Source organism: Dipodomys spectabilis, unplaced genomic scaffold, assembly GCF_019054845.1.
Source record: "Dipodomys spectabilis isolate Male_0828 unplaced genomic scaffold, ASM1905484v1 ptg000234l, whole genome shotgun sequence".
Lineage (NCBI taxonomy): Eukaryota > Metazoa > Chordata > Mammalia > Rodentia > Heteromyidae > Dipodomys > Dipodomys spectabilis.
In genome coordinates, this window is record NW_024870911.1 from 13165051 (window position 1) to 13177682 (window position 12632).

General features: G+C 41.5%; 1 protein-coding gene across 1 annotated transcript in view; it reads left to right on the forward strand.

Moving 5' to 3' along the window:
• The window catches only part of Ppm1h (protein phosphatase, Mg2+/Mn2+ dependent 1H), a 197692-nt gene that overhangs the window by 97832 nt on the left and 87228 nt on the right, over positions 1-12632 (forward strand). The window lies entirely within an intron of this gene.

Here is a 12632-nt window from a genome sequence, read left to right on the forward strand (position 1 = left end):
TATTCTGAGAGAAACAAAACTATAGGGTACAAGGTCAAACTATAGGGTACAAGGTCAAACAGGGCACATCCAGTGAGGGCTGTAATACTGGTAAACCTCCCTCCTCAGTGCCCTTCCCTGGCACCAGCTCAATTGATTGGTTCCTCTGAAAGACTGGCCCCCTTGAAGCAATCAAGAGATTTACCCTAACTTTCTTTCCATTTACAAAGAGATATAGCCTGCAGAAGTTTCGTCTTCCCTCCTAGTAAAGCGTCCATTCCCAATCTTTCCTACTGAGGGCTCTAGAGAACAGAGCACAGTACACTGCAAAGGCAGCTTTGGGAGTTTGAAGATTAATTTTTTTCCTCCAAGATCCACTTATTATTTTTTTAAATGTGTGTCAAATTTCAGTTTTATATGCAAAGTATCTCAGGTCTCAGTGTAAAAGTTGCTCAGTAAAGGAAAATGTATCTAAGATGCTGCGCTTATTATATTCCTCAGTGTTGAGTCAGGGTCTGGCATAAGATGGACTTCAACTCAGATGTGTTGGCAGTGAATGAAGAAGTACATGTAAACTGCCAGAAGAGTGGAGGCCCCAGGAAGGAGCTAGTCTCTGGGTCTGCAGGGACCAAGGCTAGCACAAGGGAGCCACTAGTGAGGAGCCACTGGGCAGGGGCTATGGGAAGAATGGAGGAAATGCTCTGCCTTGTTTCTTCTCACCCTTCGTGGAGGTTAGCCAAGACTGCTCTCCCAAATGGGGCCTATAGAAAGTAACCAGCATGTCTGCTTCATTGTCTTTCCTCCCCAACCTGCCTTAGCTTCTAGACAAGAATCTGGAGCTTTTAAACATACACAGCTGGACCAGACCCTTGCCTCTTGTTCAGTTCTAGATCACAAGTTTGTTTCGAGACAGACAAACAGCTAATGACTCTGACTGATGATGACTCACCTGCCGTGCTCACCTCTGGCCTCTGACTAGTTCCCTGCCCTAGAGTGAGTTTGCTTACCTAGTTATATGGGGGAGGTGACTGTGCGCTTCCTTCCTAAGCATAGGCCACCCAGGGGAAGCACCTCTCACCAGATGACCTCAAGCCCAGAACTTAACTCCACTTCCGTGCCTGCAGCATTTTTATGTTAAATTATCCTTTATCAAGGCTCAAGTCCTCCTCATTCCTTTTCCTCATTTAAAAAAAATTTTTTTTTACTCCTACAAAGCTCCATCAAGCTCCTTAACAGAGCCACCTGCCCAGCCAGAGTTCTCATCCCAAAAGCTCCAGTGCCCTGTGCAGAAAGCTTGTCGGTCTCCTTGTGGACTCTTGCCACTTGATTTCTTTGGGTGCCAATTTCCAGACCAGACCTTAATTTTCCTTGCATCCAAAGATGATAGTATTGGACTAGAGAACGTCTAAAAGTTCTATCATTCTAAAGATTATCGTAGATCTGGGCACTGGGGGCTCAAGCGTATAATCCTAGCTATTCAGAAGGCTGAGTTTGGAGGATTGCAGTTCAAGGCAAGCCTGGACAGTAATGTCTGTGAGTCTCCTATCTCTAATTGACCACCAAAGTGCTAGAAGTAGAGCTGTAGCCCAAGTGATAGAGCCCTAGTCTTGAACCAAAAAGCTTAAGAACCGTGTCTAGGTCCTGAGTTCCAACCCCAGAACCAGCACCAAAAAATAAAATTAAATAAAAATAAAATTAAAAAGACTATTATATGGGAGTGACATTTTGGAAAATAAAATGGTGCTATAGAGGTTGATCTTTATGGCTGATATTTCTTAGGGTCCATTTTTGAAATTTTAATTTAACTGAAGTCATTAAAGTATGATGTATTAGATTTATTTCTAGTAATTTTAATAGCCTAACCAGTATTTTTGATATAGTTGTAAAGCACAAAATGAAAATTATCCTTTGATAAAAAAATGTGCTTCTAAAACCTTATACATAGTATTCAAATGTAATTTGAATATCTAGATATAAATACTCAGTATCCAGACATGAATTGTGAATTTTATAACCAGTTGGTGGGGTTTACTATTCAAATAATTTATGTAGAATCCTAAGAATAATAGGAATTGTTATTTATATGTGCTGTTCACAGGCTCATTAGTCATTAGTCACTATTTTCAACTCTTTTATAAACAAGATATTCAGTATCTACATCTTATAGGATCATTGCCTAATCTATATACTAACAGTATATTATTGGTATTTGAATTTTAGAAAGTATCCAGTTATTCCCAAGAAAGAACAACTAAATTAACCTGTTAATATCTATATAAATGTAGGTTCATTATCATTTACGTACAAGAAGTCAGGAATCCAAATGATAAGGCTGACAGAAGATTCTGGCAACAGTGCCCTGATTAATTACGTGTTAATTTTTCTTTTTTTATATTACTAGATATTAGCTGCCTTATTTTACTTTAAATCTTAACCTTAGCCTGTAATCCTAGCTACTTAGGAGGCTGAGATCTGAGGATTGAGGTTCAAAGCCAGCCTGGACAATGAAAGTCCATAAGACTTTTATCTCCAATGAACCACCAGAAAACCGGAAGTGGTGCTGTAGCTCAAGTGGTAGAGTGCCAGCCTTGAGCTGAAAAGCTCAGGGGCAGTACCCTGGCCCAGAGTTCAAGCCCCACAACCAACAAGAAAAAAAAAAAAAGGAACGAACGAACGAAGGAAATATTAACCCTTTTTTGTTCCAGTCCTGGAGCTTGAACTTGGGGCCTGGGTGTTATCCCTGAGATTTTGTGCTCAAGGCTAGTGCTCTAACTTGAGCCACAGCTCCATTTCTGGTTTTTGTTTTTGTTTTGTAAATTATTAGAGATAAGAATCTCATGGACTTTTCTGTCCTAGTTGGCTTTGAACCACGATCCAGATCTCAGCATCCTGAGTAGCTAGGATTACAGATGTGAGCCACACACGTCCAGCTAAATTTTAACATTTTTGATAGTTACTATAAATCTTTTTGTTGTTTGTTCCTTAACCCATAATTATTCACACTCAGGAAAAGGGAAGCTTTACCCTGGTTTGATTGGGAAGCTGCCAGTGGTCATAAACTACATTCATCTAACTTACATTTGTGAACTGAGGGGTTGCTCTCAGGAGATACGATCTCCTGTGATATCGTATATACATACATATATATATATATATATAATTTAGATGTTTTATATATATATATACATATATATATAAAATTTAGCAATCATCTAGCAATGAAATGGTGCTATTTGGGGCTTAGCAGTCCATGAGTCAGTGACCATCCTCTGTGAGGTGGTCTGCAGCCTGGATGACTGATTCGCTGTGGTCTGGCCCACTGAGGACAAACTTTCCTTCCTTCTCAGCTGAGCTCCCCTTGCCACTGAGACACGTGCAGTAACTACATGAGACTCCCCACTTGCTTTTTTTTCTTCCCAGCAACTCCAGCCAACTCCACACCTAGGGATCTAAGGGGACTAGCAAAGAACCAGATGGTGGGCAGAATTTCACTTTAAGCAAAAATGAACCAGTAGTGTCAAATGCCATGCAAAGCAATATGCAAATGATCACCATGGTGTTTGACTCATCAGCTCCTTAGGGCTCTGTGGTTCTTCAGTTTAGGAAGGTGCTTTGACTCCATTTTAGAAGATGATTTCATTTTATTTCATGTTATTTCTCAAAAGTTAAGGCACTTGGGGAAGCAAAGCCATTACCACTTTAAACAATGTCTTAAGGTTTGGCAACTGAGACTAGGTGAACTCATTCAGATTAAAGGAAAGCCATTTGAGATTTGTTAAATTCTTCTCTCTGCTCTTTTCTAGCTCTTTCTCAGCTCTTTCCTTCTCTTCTCTTTCCCAGCTCTCTTCTCTTTCCTAGCTTGCTTTTTCCCAGTTCTTTCCCAGATACTCTCTTTTCTAGCTCTTTTCTCTCTTTTCTAGGTCTTTTCTCTCTCTTTCCCAGCTCTCTCTCTTTCCCAGGCCTTTCCCCATCACGTGGAGGACCCAAATGGCCTGGTGCCAGCTGGAACAATGAATAAACCTACCCCTTACCTGAATACCACGTGCATGGTACTGTTCTTACCCGGCTATCTCTTTAAAAACCTAACATAAATGGTGCCGAGATTTGTTAAATTCTTAATTCCAGTATTTCCAGAATTATAGCAATGGTGATAGCAGATAAGTGCCAGGCACATACTAGATAATATAATGAATCACTTTTAATCCAGTGAAATTATGAGAAATAGGCATTATTGATAATATCAGGTAAATGGAATTTACGAAAAATATACAGAGGCATAGCAAGATGAAATGGTTTGTCCAAGCTCCCCAGTTACTAAGGAGTAGGGATGCTATAGGGCTAGGACTGAGAGTCAAAGCCATTGTCCTCTGCTCAGAACCTTGAGATCTCCCATCCATGCCAACATGAGTAGGGATGGCTGCTTCTCTTATTGGAACATCTCTAAACCAAGAATTTCTGACTCACATTTTTCCTTCCTGTTTATTTGTATGTAAAATAATGACATACTTTATAATCAATACCTCAAATGTATTGTGGATAGATATAAAATTTAGAATATATATATATTCACACACATATATTATACATATAGTATATAAAATGTTATATATATATATATATATATATATTATTTAGCAATCATCTAGCAATGAAACTTTGAGTGACCCAGCTCATTCATTTATAATAAAGAATGAGATGTTTTCCCAAAGTCGGGGCTGCCTGTTCTTCTGAGGGTCCCAGAGTTTTGCGTCCATTTTAAATGCTCTGTTGTCATATTGGTGATCGTCAGTAGATAGTAATATAAACCTCTTTGGGTTTCCAAGTGTCTATGGTATAAATGGTTATTGCCATGAATACAATGTTCTCTTCACATGCTTGAAATCCTGGGAAAGACCCAGAGGTCAGATGTGTTCATTAATTAGTTCTGTACAACAAGAGTGAGCAAGCATCCATGCATTGTATACATGAAGACTGTGAGTTCAGCCAGGATAATGTTCTTTCACTTCTCTTTAGCTCATTTTTAGTTTTTCACAATTATCCCATTTCTGTTAAAGCTTTCTGTATTAGATCAGAGGTGAATTCCTATGGCAAGTCTGAATTTTCTTGAGGATAGGAGTTAGATATTAAACAAGACTTACATTTCTAAATTCAAAACCAATTACACATCTGTGGTGTCTTCTCTCTCAGGCTTCTCCTCTTCCCTGGTAGAAAGATAATGAAACATTATGTAACTGCCGCCACCCCCAGGGAATGGAAAGAACCGTTCATTCCTTTTTATGTTGGTAGATATCACCAATGGCTAGGACAGAACCCTCCTGAAGCTCCTCATTTATTGCTTATAAATGGTTCGTCTACCCATACCTGCCAGTGAACTGCCTCTTTAACAGGAGCCTTTCTCTGAGTTCAGAAGTATATTTGATCTTCTTCCATTGACTGCACTAGATTCACAACACCGCTCACTTTCTTTGACATGGATCTGAAAATCAGCACACAAAGGAACCAAGATGAACCACCATTCTCCACTCTGAGAAGTTGAATTTCTGTTCCTGAATCTTTCTGTATACTCCTAATCTGTATTGTTCAGTGTATTTTTTACATAATCCCTTAGCTATGCCCAAACTCTGTAGAAAAGATTAGCAAAAAAAAAAAAAAATCACAAATACTTGTAGAGACATAGAGACCAAGGGATAATGCAAAACAGTGCTTTTCCTGACAAACCATCCACCATCTATCCACACAGACGGCATCAGATTCCCTCCATGGAATTTCCTCCATGCCACCCCCACCCCCACCCCACATCCCTGGTATTTTTCTGTTTTTTTTTTATTGTAAAAAAAAATAGTATACAGAGGGGTTACAGTTACATGAGTAATGAGTACGTTTCCTATCAAGCATTGTTACCTCCTCCTGTGTTTTTCCCCTACTCCCCCCTCCCCCCACCAAGTTGTAAAGTTCGTTTTCAACATAATGTCTTGTACATCTCATTGTTACAATAGGTCAACCTGTATTCTTGTTTCAGTATTTTGTTATTTCCCTCCCCGCTCCCCCCAAATTAGAAAAATGTATATGCAAGATGCAGGGCACCGACGTCAAATACAGTGAAAACAGGGGTTATACCATTCCCCCCGGGGTATTCTGCCTGTGATCCCCAAACTAACAGCAGTACCTGAGGACTTGTGTAAAAAAGCAAATTCCGTGTCTCTGTCCCAGACCTCTTAAAGCAGAAACCCAAGACGGGAAGATGGCAGTCTGTGTTGTCCTCCTGATGACTGGATACATCCTCAAGGTTTAGAATCCCTGCTCTAAAGTCTATCCCTGGGCATCTGAGAAAGCTAGGAAGGAGCCAGTGTGTCCTTTGGGTTTAGAAAGGATGACTCTTCCTGGCTTGAGGGCTGAAGCATCAGATTGGGGCAACACCACCAGTCTTGGACTTGATGTTGCAGCAAGACAAGACATGCAAGGAAGTGGCTTGCCCATGGTTCCTCTTCCCTTCTACCTCATGGGGTGAACGGACCTGCCTACATTTCAGTCCTGTGGCCATGGATCCCTTTTTACCAGGCTGCTTTCTAGAACATGGATCCTGTTCATCTCGAAAGTGGAAGTCAGGTGAGAATTCTTTTTTTTTTTTTTTTTTTTGTCGGTCGTGGGGCTTGAACTCTGGGCCTGGGCGCTGTCCCTCAGCTCTTCAGCTCAAGGCGAGCGCTCTACCACTTGAGCTACAGCGCCACTTCCGGTTTTCTGGTGGTTTATTGGAGATAAGAGTCTCACGGTCTCTCCTGCCCGGGCTGGCTTTGAACCGCGATCCTCAGATCTCAGCCTCCTGAGTAGCGCTAGGATTACAGGCGTGAGCCACCAGCGCCCGGCTAGGTGAGAATTCTTACATGATCCAGCTCCTAGCTCAAACCTCCACTTACTACTGTGTGGTTCTGATACCCAGTGCAACCCTACACTGCGCCAAGAGTCCTTTATCTGGAGTAAGCTAGACATGCCTTTCAGTAGACTGTACTGTCTTGTGGTTGGGCTCCTGAGAACACAATGTTATGTTCCTAGTTTCTCCTCTCAACCAATCTATGATTTTAATGCCTTCCCTTTTCTCCTAGCCCACTGGGAGGCAAGGTTGAAAAGTCTCATAGAGTTTGTAGAAGTGAAGTATTTGCATTTAATGCTGATGTGAGGTTATTGTGGTCAGGTTAGTGACCTCTTCTGTTCCTGGCTGCAAGGGTGGATAGAACAGCAGATTAGAGTCAGAAGAGACAATAGTGAAGGACCCAAAGGCTTACTCTGGTTCACACCAAGACAAAGACTCCTGGGCCAAATAATCTGATTTGCAAATGATGTGAAACCAAATAAGATTAACTAACAAAACTCAAAAAGACCTCAGTGCCTAAGAGGCCAAACCTAAGTGAAGCTTAACTGCAATAAGAGTCTGGCAGACTTTCTTGTCTGGGCTGGCTTCCTGAGTAACTAAGATAACGGGTGAGCCATCAGTGCTCACCTTTATTTCCTCTTCCTGCTGTCATCTTTAGTAGACTTTTTAAATAGCTACAAGGAATGGATAATTTGTAAATGTGATTCAACCCATCTAAAGTTTATCTGTGATAAATGTGTGCAATTCTTTATGTATTTGTGAGGAGCTTCAATATGAAGATCCAGAAAGAGGAAGAGTAAAATATCATGGTAGGAGCAGGATTCAACAAATATTCATATGGCTGTTATAAGTCATCTGCCAGAGTCTGGAAAAGCTGGCCCTTGTCCCTGTAGAAAACACCTGGATTCATACTTGTGGTAAGAGCTAGTTTCTACTCTTCAGGGATGCTGTGAGGCTTAAGAGTGTGACACGTAGCTCATTCCACCAAATACATACCTGCCTCATGCTACATACTGTCATAGGCACAGGAATCACAGCCATGAATAAAACCACTACCCTTACAGAGAAGAATGGAATGATAATAAGTAAGGCACACAAATAAACTGCTGGGTATGTTGCATGGTGTTGAGTCTACAGAGAAATATAAGATGAGAGACTTCACGGTCAGGTGTGGATTCCAGTTTTAGATGAGAGAGGGAGGGAAGGGGGAAAATGGATCCCAGCAGCTATTAAATGGATGTCTGAACCAAGTGAGGAACCAACCAAGCAGGTTTCTGGGGAAAGCCCTTCTGACAGATGAAATATAGACCTTCAAACAGGAATGGGCCTTTTACAGTTGAGAAGCTGAAAGAAATGGACGAAGTTAAAGGAGTGGTAGGAGGGGCAGTATGGGCACATGTGAGTTAATGAGCTAATCCAATCCGAGATGTATTTGCCTACTGTGTACCAGGCACTGTTCTAGAGGTTTAATAACGAAGACAAAAACCTTTGCTCTTATAGAGCTTGCATTTTAGTATGGGAGAGACTCCATAATATTTTTTTTAAAAAAACAACATATGATTCATGGAAAGATTACTTGCTAACTGGGTTCATTTGACATGTTTATGCAGGCACCTTGCTGCTGTATAGAAAGCACTCAATAAATTGCAATTATTAATTGTGATTATCAGTATATTGCTGCTTCAATTGCTACTGCTACAAATAGTAAAGTTTGCCACTTTCATGTGCCGTAGTTCATAACGAACTATGAAACATGGAATAAATTTTGCATTTCAGTGTAAATAGGCTTGAAATGAAAGGGCTGCATGAGTTTGGGCTGATATAAAAACTGTGTGTTATGAACTTCTCAGATTGCATTCTCAGCTGCTTCAGAACTCCAGTGTGGAATATAACTCATTTTAGCCAGTATTGCTGCCAAATACTGGTGCAGGACCCCAGAGTTATAGTCTTACCAGATTGGATCTGGCCAGCATATGCTGAATTCAGGTCAGCACATTACAGGAGATGTGTGTATATATGTGCATGTGTCCAGATAGGTTACAATGATGATTTGGCACACTGGGTAACCTGTAGTATCCTTTCCAGCTCTAGTCTTGTGAATTTTATTTTATTTTATTTTTTTTGGCAAGCAATGTTTGTCTCTAAGTAACACAAAAAGTCCTTTTCCAGCAAAGTCCTTTTAAAAGGCTCCAAACTCAGGCATTTAACAAGCACACAATGAACTTTTCTATTTTTTCTTTTTCTTTTCCTTGCAAGGCTTAGCTGTGTTTTAAAGGCAGGGGGCGGGGGGAGGTGGAAAGAGAGAGATGGACAGAAAGAAATGGAGGGAGGGAGAAAGAGGGAGAGAGAGAGAGAGAGAGAGAGAGAGAGAGAGGGAAGGAGGTAGAGAAAGACAGCAAGGTGATTGCTTCTTTGGGAGCTCAGCTGCACAGAAGCCCACAGCTGTGCAGCTGGTCCCAGATCCTACCAGACCCTCTGCACTGCACTGTGCTTCACCGCCCAGCACTTGAACCCTTGCATTTCTCTCCCATGGCATCACTGGCTACCGTGTGGGGACTCTCCCTGTCCAGAGCTCAGCAGGCTTGCCTGCAAAGATTGGTTTCAGGCAATTTTCATACCAGTTCATCTCTCTGCTTGCTTCCGCTTCTCTTTTTTCTGCTTTTCTGTGTCAGTGTTTCCTTCTTAACTTTCTTTTCTTCCTTCATTCCATCCTTTCTCCCTCCTTCCCTTTCTTTTTTCTTCTCTTCCTTTTTTCTCTCTCATTCCCTCAGTCCGTCATGTTCTTTGTGATTCTGAGCTCTTGAATATCATGATATTTTAAAGACTACTTCAGTTCAGTTAAAGACTATTCCAGTTCTCAGTGTAATTAAGAAATAGACTGAAAAATATCTGTGTACTTTCCAGACTCTTAATTTGTTAATTATTCATTAATTCATTTGTGAGACAAGATCTTGCTGTTTATCCCAGGCTAGCTTCAAACTTGAGCATCTCCTACCTCAACCTCTTAAGTACTGGCATTAGGATTACAGTCATGAGCCACCATCTTCAGCTCAGACCCTTTATTTAAATCAAATCTTTTTTTTTTTTTTGGTGGGGGGGGCAGGTCGTGGGGCCTGAACTCCGGGCCTAGGCACTGTCCCTCAGCTCTTCAGGTCAAGGCTAGTGCTCTAGCACTTGAGCCACAGTGCCACTTCCGACTTTTTTCTTTTTGCTTATGTGGTGCTGAGGAATCGAACCCAGGGCCTCTGGCATGCAAGGCAAGCACTCTACCACTGAGCCACCTTCCCAGCCCCTTAAATCAAATCTTACAGACAAGGCCTATAATGTAAGAGCACTGACAGTGTGGAGAAGGTTAGACTGTAGTTAGTATCAAAGATTCTGGACACGAGCAAGCTATCCTCAGGTCCTGACTTGTGCTGTGAGACCTTCCACAGAGTACCCAACCTTTTTATATCTTTCCTATCATCAAAATTAGAATAACAGGAAGTTTTTCTAGTATAGGTGTAGTGAAAAGATCAAATAATTCAAACTGTATAAAATGCTAACCACAATTTCTGGCTATGTAGTAAATGCTCAATGACGGTTTTACTGTAATAATCATAATAATTGTCACTAGTAGTCATCAGTAGTCTCTTGGTGTTTTCTATGGAATTGTAAAAACTATCTTACAATCCTCTTTAGAAAGGATCCTTAATTATTTCAATTAGGAGCACTGTTTTTACCAGGAAAAGTTATAAGTTTTGCTTGACTTAGCAATTGTTTCCTGCTTCCCTCTGCTCATGGACCAATTGCTCACATACAGGACACTGTCTCCATCCACTTTTGTACTCATAGCCATCATGATTCTGCTAGAAAAGCTGCAGCGGTGTGCCTTACCTTTCCCAAACATCCCACAAGTCTCAGACAGCCTCCTACACCCAAAGCTGTGCTCTGATGATGGGAAACTCCAGCAGGTAAGGATGCTACACCCCGAAGTGCTAGATACTGCCTTTCTCCAGAGCTACTGTGCTATCAGCAACAGGGATATAATTACTTGTGCAGGTGTTAATTACTGTTTTGCTCTACTGCCAGCAGGTAGTCTTCTGGTTGAGCTGACATTTCTACAAGAACTTTCAGGCTTACCATACTACAGATGTCCAGCAGAGACATTTGAAGTGAGACAGAAGACATTAGAGAAAAGCCACTCTCATCGTTTTCCTAATATATCTCTGTGTAATGTGTATACCTGGGTGCCTGAAAATGAGCAATGAGTTTTGCAAAATAAATAAGTTCTCAATGAGATTAAGTAACAGGGCCAGGTGTGATGGTACATGCCTCCAATCCCAGCTACTCTGGAGGTAGTGATAGAGGGATCATGGCCCAAAGCTGGCTCCTGGCAAAAGCAAAATCCTGTATGAAAAATAAATCAAAAAGATCTGAGGGTGTGCTCAAATGATAGAGTGATTGCTCTAGCAAGCTAAAGGCCCTGAGTTCAAACCCCAGAACAAAGAAAGGAAGAAAAGGAGAAGAGGGGAGGGCGGGGAGGGAAAAGACAGACAAACCCCAGCTCTCATTTTCTGTATCACTAGTATTTCATAGAATTTGTACTTAGCTTGAGGGCTATACTTACTTCTTGCACTACTGATCTTGGTCCTGTCTTGTCTAAAATCAGTCTCTACTAATCATCTCTACCTCGTATTACTTCATCTGCTTCCTTCCCCCTGGCTTTTCCCCCTAAACCTACAAACATGTCCAGAGTTCCCTGTCTTAACTCAAACTTGCCCTTGCTGCTGTCTTCTTCTAGCTGATGCCCTTCACACCCAAAATTCTCCCTCCAACAGAATCTGACTGTGTCAGGCTCACCACATTCAAATGCCCAGCAGTTCTTGGAATTAGTTAGAGAAAAGCCACACTAATGGGTTTCTTATTATACCTAGGAGACCCTGTTATGAGGGAAGTAGAGCCTCCTCTTATAATGGGTTTCATTCTGTTCCTTCCACTTCCCAGACATATGGATTTCTTTCGCAACCTTACATGCCATACTATATGCCAGCTGCTAGCTGGTTTCCATGATTCCTCTTTTTCCCAGGCTCAGGGACTCCTCTCCAGCCTTTGTGTGCCTTTAGGGTATGGCCATGAGGCTAAGTTTTAGCCAAGGGGGGAGTGTGAGCCAAAGTAACCTATGACCCATCAAAAACCCCTTACACACTATGATGGTATGATCATGTTGCAATCCCCAGTATCTGTGAACTGTACCTTATTTGGAAATCAGAGTCTTTGTGACATAAGATAAAATAAAGCCATTACTGGACTAAGGGTATACCCAAACCCAGTGACTGAGTAGCAAGGCCCTGTTGAGACAAAGAGACACAGAGAAGATAACCAAGTAAATATGGAGGAAGAGATTGAGATTAAAGTGACACAATTTAAGGATCACCAGGGAATGCCAGCAACACTGGAATATGCAAGAGAAAAAGAAGAATGCTTTCCCAGAACTTCCAGAGGTCCATGAGCTTGCTGACACTTTGACTTTTCTGACTTCTGGCTTTCAGAGAACTCTGACAGAGTGGATAGATGTCTGTGGTTTGAGGCAACCAAATTTTTGGCAATTATCACAACAATCCTAGGAATCTACTAAACAGAGCATCCTCCTCCCAGAAGCAGAGTCTGTCTGACAAGCTCAGATGGCCCCAGCTGTACTAGCACAAGTGGGCCAGAGCACCTGAGGTTTTGGGGATTTATGTGTGATAGCAGCTGCTACTACTTTACTAAAATGCTATCATTCAGAAGGTTTCAAAGCAGTTTC